This window comes from Cygnus olor, chromosome 17, assembly GCF_009769625.2.
Source record: "Cygnus olor isolate bCygOlo1 chromosome 17, bCygOlo1.pri.v2, whole genome shotgun sequence".
Taxonomy (NCBI): Eukaryota; Metazoa; Chordata; class Aves; order Anseriformes; family Anatidae; genus Cygnus; species Cygnus olor.
Genome location: NC_049185.1, coordinates 11,794,346 through 11,819,875, shown reverse-complemented (window position 1 = coordinate 11,819,875; position 25,530 = coordinate 11,794,346). Strand labels below are relative to the sequence as shown.

Genomic DNA, 25,530 nt, shown 5'->3' with positions numbered 1-25,530 from the left:
GAGAGCAGCCGAATTCGGGGGACTTTTGCGTGTTGGGTACGTGTCGGCACCTGTCCCTGCGCGCCCAAGTAGCTCCCGGCGGCCACACGTGCGTGCGTTTTGCTGCAGGACATCCGAAATACGCACAGCTGCATCAGGACCGCTGCATGGGCATGCTGCTAGGGGTGGCTGTGCGCTCCGTGCCCACCTCTGCACGTGCACCGTGTTTCTGCGCTGCTCTCTGCACCGACACACGCGCGTGAGCTGCACTCACACCTGCTGGGCAGGTCCAGGATGCGCAGCGCTGTGTGCTGGATGTCTGTGCTGTGCATCTGTGTTGGCTGCACGAAGCCACGTGAGATGAGGCCGAGTAACATCATCGTATTTCTGTCTGCTCACACAAGTTATGTGAGCACCGGCAGACGCCCAGAACCCCCCACACCCAACAAACGCAGTGAGGTTGGGCAGTCGGGGACTTGGCCATCCCCAGGACATTGCCCCCGGGAACACACGGGGAGAGCTGAAGCTTTGCATTGCATGTAGATTGTGGCTTTTTTGTGTTTGTAACGGAAAGAAATACTTCATTACAGGGGACTTCAGGACAAAGACATAGAAACTTGATAATATTCTAAGGAAAAAGAAGCATACCCAACACAGGTTGGGTATATTTCAATATATATATTTCAAGACTTACCCCAAACCAGACTCAGCACGAAGCAGCAAGCTGGTGGATCTATGAGCCCTTCAGTGGTTCAGTTGCGCGTGAGCAAATGGAGGACGTGTGTGTGCTTTGCACCATGTGGCTCCTAGAGCTGGGGGAGATGCAGCACGACATTGCCTAGAGGGAAATATTTTTCAGAAGGCTTATTAGTTCTTAGTTAGCAAAACTAAAACCAAAAGCAAAGGATAAGTTTTAAATGGATAAGCTTTAAGTGGGAATCTAGGAGTGAAACGACGGGCAGAGAGGAGGCTGTGCAGACAGGCTGGCAAGGTCAGACAGAGCCGGAGAACAAGCCCTCTCCCAATCATGGTTCTCCTTCCATTTTATCTCAGATCCATCCAGCTTTTTATATAAAACAGGCCGTAACAGGGTGGACTCTTAATTTAGGATCCCGTTAGGTGATGAAGGAATGGTCTGAGGAGCTGATTCACTTAGGACTCGTGCCAAAAGAGAAATGCATTTGCTGTTTGACTCATCCTGGCAGGGAAGACAGGAGGATGTTAAATTCAATATGGGTCCCTAATAACCTAACGCAGATGAAGGAACCCCCCAGCTGTGTTGCTGGACAGAAACTGCTTTTTATGAACTGCCCTTGGGAGTGTGACGTTCAGCCAAGAGAAAGAGACGCCTGCAACCCGACAGTGTGTTGGAAACAAAAGGACAAAAGCACATCCATTTAGAAATGAACTAGAAATAGTGCTTAATAGTGCCATTTTTTCAGCATGTCCCCTGGTTTTTCTGAAGTTTTCAGTTCTGTGAGGTTTCAGCCTGCAAACATCACCCCGATTTGTGGCTCTGCTTCAGCAGCTGCATCGGCTGCCCCTCGCCGGGTGAGCGGCACGCTGAGCTGCTCCACTTCCGTGTTCAAAATGGGAATATCTTGGTCATGTAGGGTGCTTGGTAATTATGTGCCATGAATATCTGCACAGCTCTTTTAAAGTTCTGAAAAGGAGGGTGCTGATTAGTACAGCTGATTGTCCTCAGTGGCTCCTCATTGCAGAAGGGGAGGAAGTTCAGGCCCTGACCACAACTCTTGGCCAAGGGTTTTGTCCTCGAAATGCAAATCACCAGTCCGGCAAAGGGTAAATCCAGGCCCTTGAGATAGGAGCGCCCTCCAGTAAAATCTCAATCAGGGATCACAAACAGCTGTGACTTGCTGTGCAGCAGTCCTCCAGGCGCTACCTGCGCTGCCTGTGTCCATGCCTGTCGTCTAATTGTCAGTGCTTCCCAGTTACAGCTTCCTCAGAAAAACGCAGGCACCCTTTCACAGATGGGCTCTAAGCAACCACCCCAGGGTCAGATGAGGAAACTGAGATAAATCCCAGATCTGACTCCCATGATTTGATCGGATCAGGAAGGAAATCCAGTAAGCAGCCACCCGATCTGAGGACCTCCAAGTCCTGGCTGTTGGTTCAAAGACCTCTGTCCCTTCATGGCTTATTCAACCATACAGTCAGGCTCTGCAGAGCGGGGAACTCCCTGCAGCGGTGGATTTGCCTGGATCTGACGGGATGCAAGCGTCTGCACAGACTGCCAGTACCCTGCTGCTAAGCTCAGTTTGGCCAGTCTGCCTGGGAGCAGCTGGAGAAACGCTCTGATTCCACACCACGCAGCCCTGCGTGCCCTCTGGGGGCTGGCCGGGCCGTGCTGGAAGCATCTCCAAAGTTTATATATAGAAATAAACCAAGCGGCTGCAAAGCCTGAGCAGGCAGTGTAACGCCCATGCAGGCAGAAGGCTCCCAGCAGTGCTGGGTAAGGATGAGTGGAAATCTCTGTGTACTTGGCGGAGGGGCCATGTGCACGTTAAAAGGTCCAAGCTAATTAGTTAATGGGAGATGGGTGTAGGAAGATGTCAGGGAGAGGTGGGGGCAAGGCTGATGCTGTCCTGTACCTGACTCAGACGATCTGCCTCCTACCCCGTGCTTTCTGTAGTCTTGGGTTTGCTCTCCAGGCCTTCCTAGGAGCAGGGACAGAGATTTTCCAGGACCTTACAGGCAGTGTATCTTCTCCCTGTTGCTGGCTATTTGTTTTTTAAGGTGCTTCTCTCTCCTTATTTTCTGTCACTTGCTTTTTTAAAGAGCACATATTTCAAGGACAGGAGACAGCAGCAGGCTGGAAGCAGAAGGGGTTCGTCACCTCTCCTGGGACGCTGCATGTGGATGTTGTTTCACTTTGCCATGCATCTGTGACACCAGCACACACTGCTGGCCGCGTTTTGCTTCTGGTGATGCAGATCTAAATCCAGACTCCTCCACTCCCTAAAGCCAAAGGCGTTACCGTTAACTAGATCAGTGTGGCTGAGACGAGAAGCTGGGATTAGCTTCACATTCACCCTGCTGGAAAGGAGACAGTGCCGGAGCAGCTGGCACCCCCTGCATGCAGGCAGCCTGCAGGTTGCATGAGTCCTCTCCTCTTGGCAGCAGCGCGATGCTGGGAGTGGGACGAGGGAAGAAAATTGTGCAGAGCCTCTCCCAGAGCTTGGGGCAGAGAAGGGAACAACAGCTGGGATGAAATTCAACCAAAATGTTAAAATCTGAAGGGTGATGCGATCCCTCACAAATCCAAAGGGAAGACTCCAAAAATCAGAACCAAATGTACATAAGTGCGTGTAAGAGACACGTGTATACTAGTCCTCATTTAGTACCTCTGCCATCAGACATGCTATTGGGGAAGCATCAGTTAAAATACCCCAGTTGTGGCAGTGACACCGGCCAGGCCAGCGTTCCTTCCACAGCGCTGTGCTGGCACGTTGCCTTCGGTCCCTTCGCTGCATTTTACCAACAGCCTCTAAGATAATTAGCAGTCATCAGATGAGATCTGATCTTTAACAAAATTAAGATTAAGAGAAGGAGGGGAAGACTTACTGAATGGCAGGAAAAGTCGGTGTCAGGCAGCGACAACAGTTCCTTTTATTGTCCTCTGGAAAACAGTGCCATTACCACGCATTTATTTACAGCAGTTGAAAGAAATAAGGGAGGTGCTGCCAGCTCCTTAAGGCAGAGACTGGTTTTAGTTATTGTTGTTTTACCTTTGTTTCCACAACACTTAGGCCAGTGGGGTTCCTGGTGCAAGAGGAAGCCTCCTGCTGCAAAACAAATAGCATCTAATGACAGGGGCTGAGAGGAGGCTCAGGCATCTACTGAGGAACAGAACTGGAGAAAGCGGGTCAGGATCCAGGAGGTGCCTGATCCGGGGCTGGAGGATGGGAGCAGGCTGCCGTGAGCCGCATGCATGCCTCTGTGCACGGAGGGAGGCACAACACCGAGATCCTTCTTGCAACTTTGCTGCAGCATGGCTCGCTGTTGGTGAAACAGTGCTGAGCACAGCGTGGTCATCAGCCGGCTCCCAGAGGCAGCACACTGGCCCCCGCTGCCTTAAGCAGTCCTTTGCTCTATAGTGGGATGCTCAGGAGCATCCCTGTTTGTTTTTAGTACAAGAGCATCATCTCCAAATAGATCTGCCTGGCCTTGCTCTGAAAGTACACACAGGCAGTTCCCCGCAGCAGCAGGCAGCCAGAAGGGCTTTGCATCCTTGATATCTATCATACATTCACCAGAAAGCTAATTTAGTGCAAGCTGCCCTTATCTCATCCATTAAACGTGCAAGTGAATTGACCAGCTCCCTGATTGTAAAACATTGCTATAATTGCTGCCTGGGAGAAGGCAGCAAACCCTTGCTGGATCAGCTCCCTTTTCTGCACTTTAGCAAGCACACACTTAGAAAATCTGTTATTTTTCAGTGCTAATTCGTGGGGTGGATGTTAGCCAGAATTCTGTGATTGTACAAATCCTAACAATCTCAAAAGCAGTCCCCACCTTTCAATTATACGGGCCTTTCCCAGGGACCTGGGGAGCAAGGGTTCCCATTTCAATTAGAAACGGTGTGATTAGGGCCCAGAACCGCTTTCAAAAAGCTCTTCAGCTACACAGCTGAGCTTAGACAATCTGTCCACAAATGACAAAGGACAAATTGTGAATACTTTGTAAGTAAAAGAAGACAACTTTTTTTTTTTTTTTTTTTTCTTCTAGGGCAAAAGGTGACCTGTGCCATCTGCATTTTTGTTTCTAAGGCTTTTCCAAAATAAATAAATAAATAAATAAAATAAAATCTATTCTAAGTGCACAAGCAATCACTGACAGATTTATGTATGTATGCCTAGGCTCTGCCTACTGGGTTCTATCACGTATCAGCAGGATAAAGGCCAGTGACCTCTATGTTCAGGGAGCAAAATACAGACAGAGAACCTTGTCCGTTTTGTCCAACCCGCTAGATATGCTGCAGCTATTACCATGCATTAACTCTCGTCACATACATTTACACACAGACCGTGATTGCTTCCTTTCAGGTCAGTGATAAAGCGGCTTTGGAGAAGCAGATTTGCAGTGGGAGATGTACCCTTGGGCCAAAGAATCGTTAAATCATCAGCATCAAGAAACCTACTGCAATGCGACTTGACAGCTGTACGGTGCTAGGCCGGGGCTGTGTTTACTCTAGACTTTTTGCCCTGGATTACACTGAGCTTTTTTTCTTTCCTCTGAGTAATTTCCCATCATTGCTACCACATGGGTTCATTTCCATGGCAGAGGAAGAGACGAGTCACTGAAGCTGTCGATAGCTGAATCCGTACCATCATCTCAGCAGGTCCCGGGGTCAGCGGGCTGATGCCTCCCCCAGCGAGGCGGGCAGGCAGGTGGAGAGCTCCAGATCCTGGCTGTACCCGAGAGCAAAGTCAAGCACAGAAGAAAGTGCTAGCCCAAACAACTGCAGGGGGTCCAGAAACTCCTCCCGCAACCACTCTCTGTGCTTTATAATCCTGCTGAATGCTTTGTGTCCCACTGAATCACCCACTGGCTCCACGCACAGTCCCACAGCCAGCCCAAGGTCAGGCTTGTCTTGCACACAGCCAGCCCGCTGCTGCCACAGTTCCCCCTTGCCTCCTCTTAATAAGCAAATGCCCACCTTGAAGAGCTTTAAGCCTTGTTGGACAAAGGGTGGGAGGAATACGGCATTCGTTTTTGCAGATGGGAGATTCAAGGCATGGAAATATTAAATAACCTGCCAGAGCACACTGGGAAGCTGAGCTACATTGCCTGAGGGCTTGCCTCACATTTTGAGAGAGATGATCTCTATTCCCATGAACGAAACAGGCTTACTGTTAGCTAGGGAAGTACAGATGCCTATAATCTGGTTTGCAAAGAAAATGGGTTTAAATGATCAGGAAACAGCACGAAGATCTGAGCTTGCTTTGGGAACCTAAACTAGGTACTGGCCTAGAGGTGCAGCATCCTGCTTCCACACAACTCCTGTCTGTGGTCTCCAGGTGAGGAAAAATGAAGGGATTTTGTTTTATCTTCCCTGATGGTGAATGGAAATGACCTGCAAATTGGTGTCATGTATAGTTTTCATTTGTTTGTTTGTTTTCCAGGCTGTAAGACAATTAGGCCTGTTCCGCAGTTATAGTTTTGCTCCTTGCATTCGGGAGGGTTTTGTGCTTGCTGCTGGGGAGCACTGTGTGTCTGGGAGTTGTAAAGATGTCTGTGGTTTTACTGCTACACTTTTACAAACCTCAGGTTTGTATTTTTATTATGATTGCTGCTGTGAAGACATTTTAAAAATACTGTGTTTCTCTTTGCTGATGTTCCTCTTGATGTTTCAGGGAGTTGGGAGGTACTGGCGAAACATGCCAGGTTAGCCAGGAGGAACTCCTTCACCCCAAATCCTACCTTTACTAAACTGGGGAGGCACAGGATGTTTTCATTCATTAATGTCCTGTTAATAATTATTTATATTAGCAGATTTCAGCAATTAACATAAATTATCGTTGTTAAACCACAATACATTTATTATCTTAACATAAATTAACATAAATTAACATGCTAGTGTGAAGCAGTATCAGAACAGAGCACCGTATGGGATGTTGTTAGCAGCCCAAGATAGTGCCATTTTCCCCCAGCCTTCCTTTTTGCTCATCCAAACCTTACGTAAGTACTCCTTTCTTGGGGGTAATGGACAAAGTGCACAGGCATTTAACTGTCACTGTTTCAAACCTGTTTTCAGACTGGCAGGGTTGTGTTTCAGACTGATTAAGCAAATTATATGCAAAGAGGAAATCTCTCCATCCCTTCCCTCTTACCTGAGGTTAATGGTAAAACTGAGATGCAGAGATGCACTCACATTTGGCTGCTGTAGAGCTGCATCAATTCTCTCTTGTGACTAGTCAGGGGAACTCTGAAACCTCATCATCCCGCCTTGAAGATACAGAATTGTTTCCATTAGCTTGCTTGCTGAAAAGACCAAAAAGGCACGTAGGAACCTGCAGACATGAAACGTGTGGTCAGTGTTGGCTCACATCTTTCTATTGTGTTTGGTTTCAAAGGGCTCCAAAGAACCTGGCAACTATTAAGGAGTTAGTGATACAGCTGTAAATTACATGGCAGTGTTCTGAAAAGAGCCAGTTTGCAGTATTTGGTGAGAAGAAAGTTAAACTGCATTTACTGTATAAGCTGTTGCAAACACTCAGCCCTCCTGATCGATAGGATGAGGATGGGAACAGCTTAAGATAGGATATTTTTAGATGCTGGGAGTAATCCTGTATTATTTATTATCAGAGATGGTTTGGTCCAGCCAATGATAATGACAGTGCTGCAGTCGCTGAGTCTCAGCCTTAAATAAAGTATTCATGGATGCCATTAAAATGCTGCTGCTCACGTCCTCAGCAGATTTTGCAGGGATGAACTCTGAGATAATGCTGGGAGGAAAGGCTGTGTGAGCAAGTGGCAGGAACCCCTAGGGGGTCCAGAGTACTGATTTTCCATCTGGCCCTACCACTGATTTGTGACCTTTAGCGAGGCAGATCCCTTCTCTCCACACACCTCCTGCCTGGCCGGGACTGGCAGTGGCTGTGCAAGCCTGCAGCACCTGGAGTAACAGGACCGAGGTGTTGGTAGAGGCTTCGTGGCATTAGAGGGATGCCAGCAGTAGATTTTCACCAGCTTGAATCACTGCATGAACACAAAGCTTCTCTGTCAGACACAAGGCTGTGCCCTGGCCACCCCTTTTCTGGCCTTGCTGTGAAAACCCCGCTGGTGGCAGATCTGCCCCTGCTGCAGGTTCCTCTGGGGGCCTCCATGCACGGCCAGGGCACAAACAGAGCTGGGCTCCAGGGAACGTTTCTGAACAAAACTACACAAGATAGAAGGCTTTGTATTTTGTTTTGTGTTTTTCCATACAGGGTATGGTGGTTTGGCATCTGTCAAGCGAACAGATTAAGAACAGATGGGGAGAGATGTGAAACACCATTGATCTCTGAGGGATTATTTCAGAAACGCAGAGCACAAGCGCATGCTGGATTCCGGCCCCTGCTCTCGCGTCCTTCCTGCAGGGACTGCCCGAAATGGGTTTCATGCTGCTGGGGAGTTCCTCCGCTCCCGTGCCTCGGGCACCTCCGATCTCTTGTCCCTCTCCTGCAGTTGCCCCTTCCAACCTGCAACATCTCGTGTCTTACAGGGGATGTCCGGGGGGAACTGCTCGGGGAGAAGGGCTGCATCCTGCCCTGCACTCCCAGCCTGAAGGCACAGACACCCTGACACCCCTCCTTTGTCCACGCTGCGTGCTGCAAGCAGCCGGCTTGTAGCTTCATTTCACAGCTGGATTATTGTCCATCTTTAAAACAAGTCAGGTTGCAAACTCTACATAACGTTCCTACTCCAATGCTGTCCCCAGCCCGGGTATCACCACATGCATTTTTTGCTTGCAGCCAGCAGAGGACACTTGCTTTCTTTGCAAAGAGTTTGCCCTCCACTTGGATGCAAGAAGGCAAAAGATGCAGAGCTTGGCCACATGTGGGCACTGGAACAGCAAGAGATGGGCCCGTCCCAGGCTGCCTTCCAGCCCCAGGGCTCTGGTGGTGCCTTTTTCCTTTAGCCTTTTATGAGAAGTTTGAGATGTGCCTGCAGCAGGCTGTGAACCAGGCAGGCTGGCTGTGCTGTGCTCTGGCAGGTGAGGCATTACCGGGCTTCGTGTAGCTGTGCCTGACTCCCTGGGTGGCAGGAGGACCTGTGGGGGAGGACTTGGCAGCGTGGATGCTGGTAGCAGTGCCGATCTGAGTGCAAAATGCAAAGCCTTGGCAAATGCTCTGTTGCTGAGCTCTCTGTTACATGGCTGTGCAACCACACGAGCTTCCATCAGGATCAGATGTGTAACTGTAGACACGGAGCGTCTGAGGTTCAGACAGCTCAAAAGACTGTATCAGAGCCAAGCCAGGACTAACCCCTGACCTCTGCAGCCTGCTGGCTGCTCTGTCGGCCTGCAGGAACATTAAAGTTCCCCAGTATTCAGCTGTGCATCCCTAGGGAGTGCTGAACGAGCCGGGGTTGCAGCCCACAGCCCCACGGCTGCGAAGGCAGGTCCCAGCAGTTCTGGGGCAGTGAACTGCTGGGGTGAGAGGTACTGGGGCTCCCAGGTGCCCGCAGCAGCTCAGCCCTCTTGGAAGAAACCTCCCTCCCATACATGGCCCACAGCCCTGAGCCAGGCTTGAATGCAGGACAGCAAAGACCCCCATGTGGCAAACGGCTAAGCCCACAAACTGCCCCTGTCCCTTCAGGGGCTGATCTGGTGAGCAAGGGCAGGGACATCTGCAGGGCAAGGTCTCATGGTACTGAGCTTTGCACTGACCTCGGTGTCTCTGCTTGTAAATACGCTGCTCCTGCTCTCCTTTTTTCAGGCCAGCCCTGTTGTGTTTGCAGGGCATGCCTCTGGGGAGAAGGAACTCAAAAAGGCTGCTTTTGTTTACGCTAATGTTTTCTAATTGTGAGTAACTTTTCGTTTAAGGGTTGCTACTGGCTTTCCCCACCTCATGTGGAACACTCAAGTGTTTTAACTCTGGTGATTTATGGGAAGAGAACCAACAGAAGAAGGAAGAACACAAGTGAAATCTCAGCAGAAAGCCCAGGAGGTGTGGGCCACGTTTGCAAACACTGCACTCACTGTGCTGTGTAAAACCGACACAGTCCTATCTAACCAGTAACCACGTGTCTTTAAATCATCTTTAAATCACAGCAGAAAAGCGAGGTACAGGAGATGTACACGCAGACCTTGGGTCCACACCAATCAACTGAAAAGCTTTGCCCAGTGAAGCCTGACCCTGCTCTGACCATAGAAGTCCCACGCTGTGCTTTAAAGATTTGCTAGCTAGGATTAAGCAGCTTTCTGGTCCCCTTCTGGTCACATCAGCTAGATGTACCAAGCCTTCCCAGACCATTAACAAAAAGAGTTGGCAGGCCCAGATTTGATGGCTGTCTAAACAATATGAAGAGGTGGTGATTTGCTGGCAATGTGTAAAAACAGGCAGCAAATCAGCTGGCAACATGCGCTGGATTGAAATTAAATCAAAGCAAAAGGCAGATGACTTTGAATGGGCTCCAAAGGTCACAGAGAAACAAGCACAAAACGATACGGTTCGCTGGAAAACAGAGCAAGCAGAAGGAGCACCGCATCTTCTTGGCACTGGGAGCTGCTGGCATCTATTTGCAACAAATGTATTTCTGAGTTAAAAAAAAAAAATTATCTGGAGGGAGGCTGGAGGCATAAAAAGACAATTAACTGGTACAGAGAAGACTGCCATGGCACTGCGGAGAGCGGGCAGAAACCACGGTGCTGGGAAGGGCTGAGCGCACAGCGGGGTTGTGATGCCGTGGGGATGGTGGTGGTGGTCACGGGCTCCAACGGTGGCCGTGCAATGGGCACTCCGAGGGGCCGGCTGCAGGGCCGTTACTGTGCCCCACTTGTGCTCCAAGCTGTCCCAAGCATTCCTCACTCACTGGGAAGGGCCTCCTTCACGCCATATGGGCTGCTCGAGTTGATGGCTAATGGGTAATTGAACGTGTAAATGCAATTAACACGGAAGAAACGTCTCCAGCACTAGAACACTGAGGCCAATGGTCCCATGCACAAGGCGAGATGTAACCAGCAACGAGAAAGAACCAAACAAGAGACTTTGCACCGAGGACGCAAAATAACCGTGCACCAAAGTCAGTGGCAGAAGCACCCTCAGGCCGGTACGAGGAACAGACGGGTCAGCCTAACCACAGTGGGATGTCTAAGCAGGAGAATGTGAGTGTCATTTGGTACTTTCCTTATCACAGGGCCTGCTCATCTATGCTAAGGTATGGTCCATGCAGTACCATTGAAACACAAGTCAAAAGTTTTCATCACCTGGCACTTTGGTGCAGAGCATTAAGTTCTCTCTGCAGCGTGGGGCTGGCAGCAGGCGCTTTTTGTATACCTGGATGTTCTAGCAAGGATAAAACAGGCAGGAAAAGCGCAAATATCCCCTTCTCTCTTGGCTGTTAGCAAGGGCAGACCCTAGCTCCCCTAGTAGCTCCTACACAAGGTGTTTCCTCAGTATGGAGTGCATTCATTCCCATGCGTGCCCCTTGCCATGAGGCTGTGAGGGATACACAAGCTTCATCCAAGGGAGGGATCGCCTCAGTGCTGTCTGTCTGGGTGGAGGAGTGGGTGGTGGGTGATGCTACTTCCAGTTCCTAGCAGGAATCTGGATGTGTCTGTGCTGGGAAATTGCAAAACACTACGTTGTACTAATTAATGCCAAACAGGAGGGCTTTGAATATACATCATCAAAATAACCTTTAGCAAACCCCAGATTCCTTCCGTCCACGGGTATCTCATAAAAAACATTCATATTTATTACGTGGTAATGGAAACACACCTCGAGAGCACCCTGTCCAGCACAAGCATAATGCTGAGTTAGTCTTAAATTGTCTAACGTGCACAGAAGGAAACACCGCTCTGTTCATTCATGCTCCAGGAGTGCTATTTTCACCACTGGCAGCTCCTGCTGCACTAACTAAAATACTTCTGATCCAGTCCAACAAGTTTTTTTCCAGGTTTGCTTCTCCACAGCGAAACCACAGATCGTGCTATATGGAAAGCTCTGAGCCTCGAGAAGTGTAGAGTTACTGTAGGTTGCAGCGGTTGGATTTGATCCTAAAACAATGAAACCGAATGTGAAAAAGACACAGATGGCTGTCGCCTCTGTGCCATTTGGAGTGGTTTTTGGTTTCCAGCCAGTCAGCCCCATGCCACAGTTATGCAAATAAAGGCAGCAGAGTTCGATGCAGTGGTACACACATCTCCAACAGGCTGTGGCATGAGGGATGAAATAGCTGCGTGTTTCCGAAGAGGGCAAAAAGATCAGCACGCCAGTTTGAAGGACGGAGGATTTAAGGACACAGAGTGAAACCTTGTTTTCACTAAGGCAAAGGAGGCTTTGCTGTGGCTTTTGATGCACCTGGATACCTGTGTCCTATTCTGCAGAAGCCTAAAAGGGCGATGAAACCTGGAAGCTCTCCTCCATGGGCCTCAGCCCTGGGGAGCTGCTTGCTTGTCCTCTCTGTGCAGCACCAGCTCCTTAGGACGGGGGCACACGTGAGCAGTTCAGCCCTGCTGCCCTACCACCAGCAATGAGAGGCAGAAAAGGCAAGTCTGATGAGAACAGGAATGAGAAGAAGCCATGGGGAAAAGGTTCAAATTGCCTTGACAGAGGGCACACTGCTGAGGTCAGACCCTGAATTCTGCAAGGTGTAAGGGGATGTACATGAAACTGCATCCTCTTACTCCAGGGCTACATATAGCCCTGGTGAATTTCAAGAAGAAACACACAGAACTGCAGACCCCTTTTAAAAACGCTGCTCTTCAGTGAGACACCAGCAACAGAACAGATTTTGATATCTGATAATTAAACTCCTAATCAACCCCTTTTTAAAGATGCCTGATGGTTTCCTTCTCAATCTCCTGTAAGGATCGGGAAGGCTTAGAAATTTAATACAATTCTGTGGCTGAGTTAAACATCAGGCAGGTTTCAGACTGTGTTTTACTAGAACCAGATGAATTTCTAAGCTTGAAATCCAGCATACAGAATGCTGATTAAGTTTGATCTGGTGACCATCTGTCCTTGTGTTTGTAGTATGAGTAGCTAAATGGAATTCTGGAAAAAAAGGGTTATCTTAAACACACACAGGATAAAGCAAATTGAAGAAAGCCCCATTCACTGTTGCTATGTGAATCTTCTCAGCAAGAGGGGAAAATTAGGTCTGTCTCTGAAGTTACACATGCTCAAACTCACTTTTTTGACTCTTGGAAGCTGAAACATCAAGCTGTAAGATTTGGTTTAATTGCGTCTTGTGAATTTTCCCTTAGCTGCACACTAAAGCCAAGCAGACAATACATTGATTTCTGGTAATTAGAAATGTTTTAGAGCAAGTCTGTGTCTTGGAAGGTATAAACTGGTGCTGCTCGATGCAATTTCTCACCCTTTCTGCCTCTGCTTGGGCCATTAATCACCACAAATTACTCCTCCTCTCTTTCTCTCTCTTCACCTTTATACCCATCTATGTATCTATCCATCTTTTTATTTAGATAGAGCAAGAGAAGACAATAAAACTGTGAGTAATATCTCAATAATCAACCAAAGGTCATCAAAGAGCAGAGGTGATGGCTGCCAGATTTTTTTTTTCCAGTCATAATGGAAACTTGCTGGAGAAAAGAACAGCATGAGAAGTGGTGGCATAACATAATGTCCTCCTTTGAAGAGAGCCACTAAGAGGCTGGGCCCATCAACAGACTGAAAGGGGAAGAGAAAGTATCAGGAAAGGCAGAAAAACAGCACTGTGGGATCCCACATACAGAAACAGAGACAGTGCTTGTGAGGCTGGCTAACGGAAATGGTTTCTGACATGCAAAGGCACCGACTTCTGGTCCCCGAGCCCCAGCTCATGCCACGCGGTTCTCCTCCCTTCGTGTGAAGAACCGCAGCGAGTGCAAAGCAAAACCAAATTCAGTCCGTGCCCTGTGCCAGTTTTCCCCGGCTGCCCACGGGACTTTGCTCTTTGAAACGGAGGGTATCTGTTCTTTAAAAGTATTTGTTCACATGTCAGCAAGTCCGTCTGTGTACCAAAGGAAAGACGCCGAGGATGACTGCAGGGCTCGGGCTGGGGCGCGGGACAGCTGCACAGGAGGAGGCGGCTCAGCAATAACCACAACAGAACCGACCGGCTGGGATCTGGGGAGCACCTTGGGTGTGGGAAGCTCTCTGCTACTACGGGAGCTGCCTGCTCCAGGCTTTCCCACCGCTTACCCTGAGCCCGACTGCTCGATCTGGCAAGAGGGAAAAGTCTGCAACTGTGATGCTTTTCTGGGGGAAGAGAGAGCCACGAGAAGTCTTCGCAGGGGATAGAAAGGAATTTGGCAAGAAGAGCCAAGCGGGCGCCTTTGAAACTCCGAGTGTGTTGGCTTGTCTGCTCCGGTGACTCCCTGCGTCCCCAGGCACGTGGATTCCACAGGTGTTAATACTGTTAGGTGGGCCCTGCTCATTTCCAATGGCCAGGAGGGAGGTCGTAGAGACCGTACCTGTGCAAGTGCATCTGGCTTCGATAAAACCCTGCTATTAGCATTCAAAGTCTCTGGCTGACACAAGAAAATCCAGTCGTTAGGCTGCTTTCTACCTCAAACAACCTAGGAAATGAACGCATTGGGCATCATTGGACTAAATTTATGCTTTTTACATGGCCATTTTCTTAGCATTTTTTTTCCTCTCTGAAGTTTAAGAGACGCTTGTTTTTCTTGCTAATTCTTTCCTCCCGGGTGCTGATAGGGATCTCTGTAACATGAAGCCAGCTGGAAGAAATTCAAGCTGCTTTCTAAATGCTGTTATGATAGAGTGCAGGGGAAGTGTCTTTGAAGCTGCTGGACTCCAGAGATGTCCCTGATTCAGGAGAAACGCAAGAGGCAATTAAGGTCTTTTTCTGGACCAGGCTTGGAGTCCCTCCATGCAAAAACACAACCACTTGCTGCTGTCACCCCACACTGACCTCCAGGGAGAAGATAATTTGGGCAGCTGTTATTTAGTCTATCTGGGAAGATGGGGGTGTTTGGCAGAGCCACCTCCTGGTGCTAGGGAGGCTGCTTTGACTTTGTTCAAACTAAATAGCCCAGGTCAAGTGGAGGTGTGAAGATCCCCTGATTTGTGCTTCACATCTCAGACATACTACGTCCTCTGTTAAGCCTGGAGTAGGAGAAGGAACAAGGGAGACCCATCTCTCTGCCTTCAGAGAGTCAAAGTCTCTTGTTGAAAGCAGAACCTGTTGCTGGCAAATGTGTGAGGTGAGTCAAGGCAGCAAATTTGCGACAGGACACGGGAATTGTGAAAATTTTCATGGGGGAGATATTGTTTTTTTTATTTTTATTTTAGTTCCTTTGCTTCTATTTGTCCTTTCTTGCTGCACTGATCCTGCTGTACCTGCATGGATCCCTGTGGGATTGGCCTCCATGACACTGTGCTGTGACGAACAGCAGCTGCCCCTGGATTAACGGGAGTCCATGTGTGGGACAGAAAGGGGGCGATGGTCACCATGACCCTACCTGGCTTCTGCTCCTGTCCCGTCCCTCTCTGGTGGGTCCTCCTCAGACATCACCACTCAAAACTGATTGAAAAGGGACCACGGAAAGGGACAAGGAGCAAGTCCCACTTCCTGGTCACACAGACAGCTCTCTTTAAGCTCAGTGAGCTGACATGCCTTACTCTGCCTCCCCAAATGGGCCCAAAACACCCTTGTTTAAGGTGAAGTGAAAACCCTGGCCTCGTGCCTGGAAGCTTCAGGTGTTCAGGCCCAGGGGCTTGCACTGCCTAAACACAGCCCTGGCTGCTGGAAAAACTGTCTGGTTACTCCATCCCTCTGCCAGGGAAGGCTTGTTCCTGGTTCTCTCCTTCCCGGTCCTTTCTGCAGACAGGGTTGAAATCCCCACGTAATGGGGCTCTGTCGGTCCTGAGGGAGGGAGACAACTCCACGAGGCGCACACATCGGTTATCCGCACCTTGAAGCAATACAGGAGGCAGACAAAGAAAAAAGTCCTCTAGGGAAGAGATAGTCAGTCTAACATTTGTACTACTGGTTCAGTCCTAGTTCAACTCCAATGCATCGTGAAAAAAAAAAAAAAAAAAGGAAAAAAGCAAGCAAAGGGCTTTCCTCTGAGAAAAGCCCAGTGGTTTATTGAGCTCTGGCCCCGTTTGAAAATCTGGCTTCAGTCATAGCTACAAGTTACTTCTTCAGAGGAGAAGAGGCTTAGCGGGACTCCGGCATGGTGGGAGGCTGACAAACCGTCGTGAAAGCCATTTGTAACGTGTGGGGCCTCGGAAGCAAAACGAAGAGACAGCCAACAGCCCTGAGGAAGTGCAAGGGAAGAAGCTGCACATGGGCTCCCGGTCTGCAGAGATGAATCCAGGTCTGCACCTTCGCCTCCCTCCCCGCTTCCCTTTGTAGATATTTCCTGCGCAGACAGTTTCTATAGGCATTTCCTGGAGAGGCTGCCCAGCCAACGTTGCATTTTTGACATTTTTTTTTAAAACCACACTTTGCAAAGTTAAGGGGTGTGTGTAGGGGGAGCACAGAAGCATAATGCCGAGGCAACTTTATCTGCGCAGACAAAGTGTAAGCAAGTCACCAGCCAACTCTAACAGACTCTGCATCAAATCGTACAATCTCCTAAAACACGCAATGGCAAAGGCATCAGGTTGCCTGTCTGGAGTCAGCCTCTCTTGAGCTTTCCAGGGCTCTGCTCCCTGAGCTCGGCCATGCCCTGCTTTTTGCAGGGTGCAAAGCAAAACCCAGAGCAAGGAAAAGCTGGCACCTCCGGCAGCCTCCTGGCCCTGGGTGCTGCTACTCCCATCTCCCCCTGCTCACACATCCCTCCTCCTGCACCCACCTGCTTGCTCTTGCCTTTTCCATGATGCTGTGAGCACTTTGGAGCAGGTCTGTTTTATACAGCTGCGTGCAGCAGTTTCTGTGAAGTGGCCCTGTTTCCTGGCTGAGGGCTCCGCGCACTCCCGTATCTACATCTGTATTGATATTTCAGTGCTCTGCCTTGGGAAGAGAGAGCGCCTGGCCATTTTCCCTCCCATCAGGGTGCAGGGAGGCTGGGCCACGGTCTCAAAACTGGATGTATTCGCTTTGCTGTGGGTGCAGTGCCTGTGGCAGAGCCCCAGGAAAGGCTCCCTCTGTTGTATGATTTCAGGGTATGTTTACAGCTCTGAGGAAAGATGTGCGCATCTCTGGTCCTGCCCCACAGGGTGGGGAGGAGCTGGGACACCATCACCAGGGACACCTAATTGCTATAAATAATGGCAGCTGAAAGTAGAGAAATCAGACAGACAGCTCTGGCTCTGCCTTGTTTCTCTTGGCTGCACAGATGAACAAAACTAGGATGACTTCTGACAAGTCTAAAGCCAAGGCAAGGCAGGCACGTTAGTCTGTGAAGGAAAAGGCCCCCTCTGGACCATCCTGTCTCCCATATACATACTTGTTTACAAGCATCAAGCACAGGGAAAGAGCTTCAGAGGATTTCAAGTCCATATAAGACCACGTATGAATGGATGCCAGGCTGGCCCTAAGGATGTGGTTGAGACCTGCCAGCTAATTATTTCATTAATTATTTTAAACAAGTGACTCAGCCAGGGCCGATCCCACCCGCCGGTGGCACCTGTAATTAACATGACAGACAGAACTGGGTGAATATCCACAGATAACATCCAGGGATGGCACTTGTGTTGCTCTCCCTGCTTGAACTTCTCGAGACGTAAAAACACAGTACAGCAGCCCAGGTTGAGCTGCTCAAGGAGAAATAAAAAAGAGGGAGCATCCCGGCAAGAGTGCTAGCGGATGAACATGTCCTATGAACACCCTTGGGACCACTGTGGGCAGGAACCGCCTTGTCCTGAACCATGTTCAGCATCCATCCCTCCCAAATCAGCGTGCTGAGCGATGCTCAGCCCCACGCAGCGCAGCCCAGCAGCTCTAACCCTTCCTCCCCAGCCTGGAGCAAGCGAGCGCCCGGTGGGTCTCACTCCTCTGACTGGCAAACCTTAACACCAGGAGCGCGAAGCAGCCTCCTGAGTCGCCGCCCTCGAAACCCAAAGTAGAGAACATGTTTCAAAATAAAGGCAGCTTAAGCGGTGTCAGCTCTGCTTGTGTTTGTTTCTATGGAAAATTGTTACTCTAATGTGAGTCATGGGAGTAATTAAGGGATAAATAGCAGCACTGCAGTTCGTCAACACCCTGGTGCCATTGCAAAAGCGAAGGGAAGTGTACACATTCTTAGGGAGACACAAACCCAGCCAGGACGCAGGCAAAATAACCATTCCCATCCTTTGGGCTTTGGCAGTCTGCTCTGGTCTTAGTCAGGCTGGTGTCGATCTGGAATAGCCTTGCTGATGTGATTTACCAGGGAACCAGTGAGGTCAGGGTTGTGACAGTTCAGTTTATGTCAGGGTGTACCAGACAGAGAGACCAGTGCAGGAGCCCAGCATCATAAATGGTGTAAGCCCAGATGGATGTTGTTAAACTGGACAGTAAGGGAAAGCGTACTGCACCTTTGCTGATTTTTTTTTTCTTCTTCATGATATGCTGGACAAAAAGAAGAGCTTACAAATGGTCCCTGCAAAAGCACTGAGCTGAATGGGAACTGTGACAGTCCTGTTTTAGCCCTGGCATGATCGCTGGAGCTGCGCTAGGGCAGGGAGAGAGTGCATGAACAAGGAGCTTGAGCTGGACAACTGAAGCCTGAGAGCCAAATCTGGTGCTGAAGGCAAGAGCGAGAGGAAGAAGAAGGGCCCACTCATCAGGGACCACTGATACTTCTGAACCACACTGCCATGAACTAACATGAAGTTTCTCTGAAGACAAAGAAAACAATGCAGTGAGGCAGGAAATAGTGGTTGGAGATGAGCAGGGAGCTAGACAGTGATGGCAGTGCCATGCTACTGCGAAACAGGTCAGTGTAGACGGAGTCTGGAAGCGAGATGGCTCTCGGATGGGCATCGGCACTCGCCAGATGTAAGAGGGAGCCCCTGTCCCAGCCATATGGCTGAAATGGCAACTTTCCAGGCTGGCTGGAGGCTGCAGCAAGTGGGTTAATGTGTTCCAAGTCAGGATCCCCCCCGCTAATTAATCAACAGTTTGGAAAACGTTTACTACAGCACCCTCGGTGCTTCTGCACACATCTCCCTGGCACAATGAGCACCATTTGGACACGGCCAATTTACCTGGCTTCAGGGCTGGCTCACCTGGTGCTCAGCAACCTGTGCTGTCCTGCAAGAAATGCCTGCAGCCTCCGTTCCTTCTGCCCAGCAGATCTGGCACCACGGCCCCTCGGGGGTGCTGGCACGGGGGGCACTGGCGGCTGCTCTGAAGGGGGATCTGAAGAGTTAGCGATGTGTGCTAAGTGCTCTGTATTTGCACCTGTCCACGTGGAAAGACTGCTTCTCACCTGAGATCCATACTGTGAGCCCTTCCTTCATTCTCCATTCTCTTTAGTTTTTGTGGATGATTTCAAGCGACCCACTTTTCTACTTTCTAATAAGCAATTTAAACGCTAAAGGGCAGGTCCTCTGCTGAAGGCAACTGAAGCCAAGAGAGCTGTGACAGTTTATGCCAGCTGAAGCGTTGCCTTTAAGTAAATGTTTTAAACTTTCCACTAAGGAGACTAAAATAAGCCATAGCATGAAACATTAAGAGCAAAGAATGAACTCTGGAGACCAGAGGGATTTGGGAAATGAAATGAGATCCATCTTACTGGCACATTTTTCCCTCCTGTCTATTTTTGGAATTTAAAAAATTCCCCCAGATTCGTCTTCGACAGACCAGCTTTTTGTTCAGAGACCAGCAGTGAGCAGCCTCCCCTTTCACACAGAGCAGGTGAGCTTTGGCAAGCCAACATACAAAATACAGACCTGGAAACTATTAATATCTTTTACTGCTGGAATATGGCAGGGCTTGGCACAGGTGCTATTTGTTTTCTTTAACAGGCTTTTCAGCTATGCAACTTGCAACCAAATACTAGATGAACAAGAAGTTTTCAAGTTAGTGAGCAAGCCGTGATCAACCCAGCTCTTCTCCAGAGTGCTGTGACACCTACCATGACGGGGTGGATTTTACTTCAGGCGTTAAATCATGGGTTTGACCATGTGGCTGTGCTAGTTGTGTTTATAGGATGGAGTGGAAGGCAGCCTGGTCCTGCTCATTGGACTCTGGACAGACTCAGGAAACCTGGGCTCTAGCTCCTGGCCGTGGTATTAACTCTCAGTGGGACCTCAGCAAGTCACTTCAAGCTCAGTTCTCCAGTTGGCTTGCAACCCACGTTTTCCACTGACTTTAAATGGGGCAAGGGATCTTTGTTGCCTATGAAAACTGAGCCTCCAAACACTTCAGTATCCCCATGTTTAAAACAAGGAGGAAAATATTTTGAGATCAATGGATAAGAACACCTGCATGCGCTAATACCTATGTACCCTGCCAAGATACTGGGAGATTAAGCAAATATTTTGAAGGGCTGTAGGATCTTATGAAGCGGGTAGGGGGTTGTTTAGTTTGTCCAGGATATATTTTTCCCTCCTTTTATTTTTTTTTCCACAAATGGGGAGATTTCAGGCAGAGAAAAGAAGAAACATATCCTTTGCAGGTTTGGTTTCAGCCATGCTGATCTGCTTTGTGAAAACTAAACCAAGAACACCTGCACAACCCCTTCTGAGACACAGCGGAGGGACTCTGAACTGAGGAGGAGCACATCTGATGGTGCCCTAAGATTTGGCCTGAATATCTCCAAATGGAACATAGTTGGAAAAGCAAATCATTTTGGGAATGCTCTGTCTGGGTATCATAGACCACAACTCCAAACAGGATGTAATGAAGCTGATAAGAGCTCAGACGAGATTTGCTCTGTAGTGGGAGACTTGATCCATACAGTGTGAAAGCTAGGTCCAGTTTGGGGCAGCGCGTTTCAAGGAAGATAATAGACTCAGTGGAGCGTGCACAAAGAGAATGAAATGAACGATAAAAAGGTTTTGAAAACATGACCTGTAAGGAAAGGTGGAAGGAAGTGAGTTTGTTTAGTCTAGAAGAGAGAAGAATGAGTGGAACATGATAATGGTTTTCCAATATTTGCAAAGGGGACAGCGACTGCGCTCCAGAATTCGGGAAGGGCATGAAGAAATCAGTTTAATTTATAGCAAGGAAGTTTAAGACAAGACTGTAGGAAAAGCCACATAAACAGAAAACGCTCAGACGAGCTACCTATGGAAATGTACATCATGGGAAGTTTTTAGGAACTGGACTGTAGCAATTCATATGCAAACCCGGGAACTTTATAAATCAAACAATGGTGTTTGCAGATGCAGAGATATTAGACTGTGCCAAGTACGGGCAGACTGTGGTTTACACAAAACAGTTCTGAAAGTCACCCAGGTGTGACAACACTGAACACAAGTTGAATCATTCCAATTAAATAAATATAACTGGTGTGGAGGTAGCAAACAGCATTACTGTCTCCAAAATTGCTTTCAGACCTCACCTCATAATGAATTCCTTAAAAATCACTAATGACAAAGGAAATTACAAAGAAGGGTGACTGCGGTACTGACCTCAACAGTAGAGTGCTACAGCACCTGGAGGGCTTTCACATCTGGCACATCACAGAATAAATAACTTACTACATTGCCTGACTCAGGTAATGCACCTTTCTCTTTATCTCTATTCTTCCTCTCACGTTCTGTGTCTGAAGAGTGAAAATAGCAACTTTACATATATTTTCACCCTCCTAATCACTGGCTTAGGTCACCATTCTCACAGCCCTGTCTCCGCAGCATGGGCAATTGATCTGCCTGCACTGCAAGATGGAGAAGGTTTAAGTGTGTCACCTCCAGGGCTGAATATGGAAACGCTACAACAGCAGAAACACGGCGTGCAGGTGGCTCACACAGCCACCAAACGTGTCTGCAGGCACACAGCAAGGCAGGCACACAGAGGCTACTCGCTTCACAGCCCATGCAGAAACCTGCAGGCATCTCCTGACAAACTCCCCAGTCCCAACTCTGATTTCCTACGTGCAATAGAGACCCTTCCCAGAGAGCTGAGCCTTGAGTTTTGTGAATGCTGCTGGTGCCGTTGTTTTGAAGTGACAAGAGGATTTGCAGAAGTACTGCTCTCCTCTGATCCTTCCAAAGGGAAGTTCCCTGTTCCCCATGGGAAGAGGCAGCAGCACCTTGGCGGAGAGAAGACTGCAGTCTTCTGACTGGTTGCTGATAAGATCTGGGTGAAAATCCACTCCCAATTCTATTATTTGTCCCTCACTAGTCCTGCAAAATCTCCTCCTCCGCGGCTGCTTTTTGAATGGATAAGTTCTGCTAGCGGACAGTAGCACAGGCCAAAGTATGAGTCAAAACCACCCACTGGTTTTAAGGAACTAAGTAGTCTGCAAGGACCGGGCACTATCATGATGAAAGCTGGTTGTGTGGCACTGCCGCACAGCAAACACATCTCTCCAAAGCTCTAGGTAAGAATAAGGATAGTTACCCCAATCCTGCAGACACAGCCTTGCTCTCTTCCCAAAGCAAGGGCAAGGTCTGTGCAGAGCCAGCTTCTCTGTGGGAAGAGAGATGTGTTCAACACCAAGATGAATGAGGGTATTTCCAGGATGGAGTTCACAGTCGCATGACAGTAACACAGCACTGCTGGGCAGGGGGAGTTTGCTACAAGCACTGACCTACCTAATCCACTGAAGATTGCCTGGCCTGTCTCGTCTGCTTACCAGAAAGGCTCTCAGGTCTGCGCCTCACTGCAGGGATGCCCTGTGTTAGTTCCTCTTCCATTTTTCACTTTTTTTTTCTTTTTTTCTTTCCTAGGAATCCTCTTGTTAGGCAGGACTGAATGTCCTTGAAAGCACCAGTTATAACAAACAACCAGGGGCAGATCTCAGGCGAACACTGCACGAGTCAGAGGTCACAGCTGGAACTGCTTTTAGGGGAAATTCAAAATTACTGTCAAAAGCAGTTCCCTCTCATTTTAATTGTAATTGGTTAATCTCATTTTATTTGCCTTGTGGCTATGGCTGTGAAGCTTAGGAAACTCTTGGGCCCCTGCTCCACTCTCAGTTACCCTGGGAGCAATTCTGAAAACTTCAGCAAAGTTGCACTGGATTTATTCCTTGTGCCACTGAGAGCACAGGCTAGTGCTTGGAGAAACCTTCGGCAAAGGAGGGGATGGATGTGGCAGACGGCTGTTCCTTTTTCAGAAATGAAGACAAACAAATGGCATTCACTGGTTTAACCCTCCTCATGGCCCCTCTGCTAGGAGTTGCCAGTGGCCAGTGCGGGGAGCTAGGGGACAGGCAGGGCTCCAGGTGGTGCAGCTGTTCTGGTAAGGGGTGCAGAGGGTGTCAGGACAGCATCAGCCGAGGATACACCCCATTAGATTTGGGGAACAGAAAGTCAGTGGGAGCAGTCTGTTCCTGTAAATATGTAACACACCACGCACAGTGCTGCTGGCAAATTCTCCACTAACAGGTCGAACCTATCTCTGCAGTATGCTAACAGCAGGGCAGGGCTTGTCCAGTGGTAGCTCAGCAAAATGTGGAGCACACAGAAAACAAGGGTTTGCACAGCAAGACACTGCTGCAAGGCCAGGCGGTGCACTAACAACCTGTGCCTCGCCTGGTAAGAGGCTGGCGAGGATCGAACACGTCGCTGGCTTGTCTGAGGCCACCACCTCCCCGGCCTCTCCTCGCACACGTGCGCAGTCACAAGGAATTTGCTGCTTTGACTTGCAGGCAAGTCAAAAAGCTGTCGAACAGCAATCACATCTAATACCACTCATCATCACCATCAATTGTTCTCCAAATGAAACAGCCCCCGTTGCCAAGCAAAATGCTTTGGACGACATTTTTCCAGTGGACGCGCATCCAAAGTAAATACAGGAAAATCTCCTTCTCCAAGCACTTCTCCTGATTACTTTTCATTTGAATCATTAGTAAACCCGAGATACACACACAATAGCACAAGGCTGATGAAAACCCACTTCAACATAGTGCCCCCTTTTTTCCTTTTTCCCGGAGATTAATCCTCTTTGTTGCTCTCAGCCTACAAGAAAAACATCCCGTCAGCCTGTCCAGAGCCAAGACGATGCGAACATCTTCACATAAACTGCCTGTGAACATCCTTCGCTAGATGACCTGCCAGTTCTGATGGGACCCTGGTGCTGCAGCTTTGGGATTTTGCTTTCAAGCAACACCATGCTCCACCCTTCTGACTAAATCCCATCTCATCCAGAAGCCCATGTTCTCTGCCTTGGTGTAGAATGAGTGGAGGGAAATTCTTCCTTCTCTAGGGGCTGGGAAGGAGCCCCTGTCTCCTTGAGGACTGAGAGCAATCCCCCATCTCTGACAATGACAGTTTGGGCCCATGAAGAGCTGAGATCTGCAACCAGAGCAGACGCAGAAGGAGGGGAGAGCTTGGAACAACAGCCATGGCTTTCCCTCCCCGACCAGCCCTCACCAACTAGCCTCGTCAAGGCTGAAGCTTAGTTCTGCCAGGATTTGAGTCCAAACCACACACAGCCTGCTAGCTTCAGTGCATCCCACCCAAATGGCCCAGGTTCACTCCAACCTCAACCCAAGACCTGGCCCCAGGCTCTGCAGACAAGAGCTTCTCTCTTCTTCTCTTTGCCCAAATCCCTGCCTGCAGCAGATGTCCCGGAAATCCTGGCTCATGGTTTGAGACCATAAAGAACTTATGAAACGTTCACTCAACTCCAGTGGCCCAGAGACGGCAAAGACAAATTACAGGCCTCTAGTTCCCGGCTTGTGTGTGCCGGCATTGCCTTTGTGCTAAATGCTGTGGGCAAGAAATGTTCTGGTTTACAGGAAAGTAGGCTTCCACCCAGTTGCTTTTCCCAGAGGATTTTCTAACAAATCAGTTCATGTCTCTGCACTTGTCACCGTTTCAGTGTGACGAGACAGATCACAAGACCTGGATGCACTGAGCATGGCACTTGCACTGCACAGGCAGGTGGGACTGAGGATTTCAGCAGGCTCCTTTCCAGACCTGCTGTACCAGACACCAGGCTGGCTACATATTTCTATGCCAAGTACTAGGCAGCCCAGATCCTCTTCTGGAGGTGCCTGCACTTAAATGGAAGACATTTCTTTCAGTCTTCCCTGACCTGGGCATGCAGCAGAGCCCTGCTGCATTTGCAGTTGGACCGGGAGTGTTCAGATGTTAAACATGCCAGAAGCTGAAGCTAGGATTGTACCACTGCTTGGACAATCAGTATTTCCGGCACCTCCGGTCGTAATTCCTAATGCAATTCGCTTTCCCCTGCCTTTAATTGCTTCCTTTGCAAGAACACTTGGCTCGTTTCTAGCCGGCTCTCTGTCTTGCAGTGAAAACAGGCTCGGGGCCCTCCCTCAGCTCTCTGCTGCGCTCATCCCTGGGATGCTCCCTGCGAGTGGCATGCAGCTGGGGGCCTGGCAGGGACGTCTGCTGCAGCGTCACGGCCCCGGCAGCACCGGGAGGCACCAAACCAGAGCCCTGTGCCAAAGAGGCTGTGCTGTCCTCAGATTCTCCGTATGTGCTGGAAGTGCCCGGGGCAAACGGGGCTCTGTCCCCTGCAAAGGCAGTTGCAATCACTATCTGAAAAAGAAAAGCCCTTTCTTTTTGACATCTGGATGCCTGTCCTGATGAGCAGGACCTCAGTGCTGAGGAGCCTGGCGGAGCTCTGCTTCAATCAGCAAGCCTACTGCAGTCAGTCAAGCCTGTGCTGCCGCTCACCCGGACCAGGAGAGGCTTTGGAGATCTCTGCCCTTACTCCTCCCTTTCTCTCCTGTGATTTATAGTGTAAACTCTCCCCCCCAAATGAAGGTTCCCTGTATGGTGGCCTCTGAGCCACTGGTGACATCCACCCCTGATTTTTCTCAACTGCGCTGACAAGGTG

At 49.2% G+C, this 25,530-nt stretch overlaps 1 protein-coding gene across 2 annotated transcripts in view; it reads right to left on the bottom strand.

Moving 5' to 3' along the window:
- CCDC92 (coiled-coil domain containing 92) overlaps positions 1 to 25,530 on the bottom strand; it is an 85,169-nt gene that overhangs the window by 18,365 nt on the left and 41,274 nt on the right. The window contains exons 4-5 of one of the 2 annotated variants that reach the window (XM_040576865.1): positions 6,834 to 7,013; positions 674 to 817 (exon numbers count right to left, since the gene is read on the bottom strand). The gene's annotated coding sequence lies outside the window, so the exon portion shown is untranslated. Of the gene's footprint in view, positions 1 to 673; positions 1,290 to 6,833; positions 7,014 to 25,530 lie in introns of those variants that run through there. The other variant, XM_040576867.1, reaches the window with a different exon arrangement.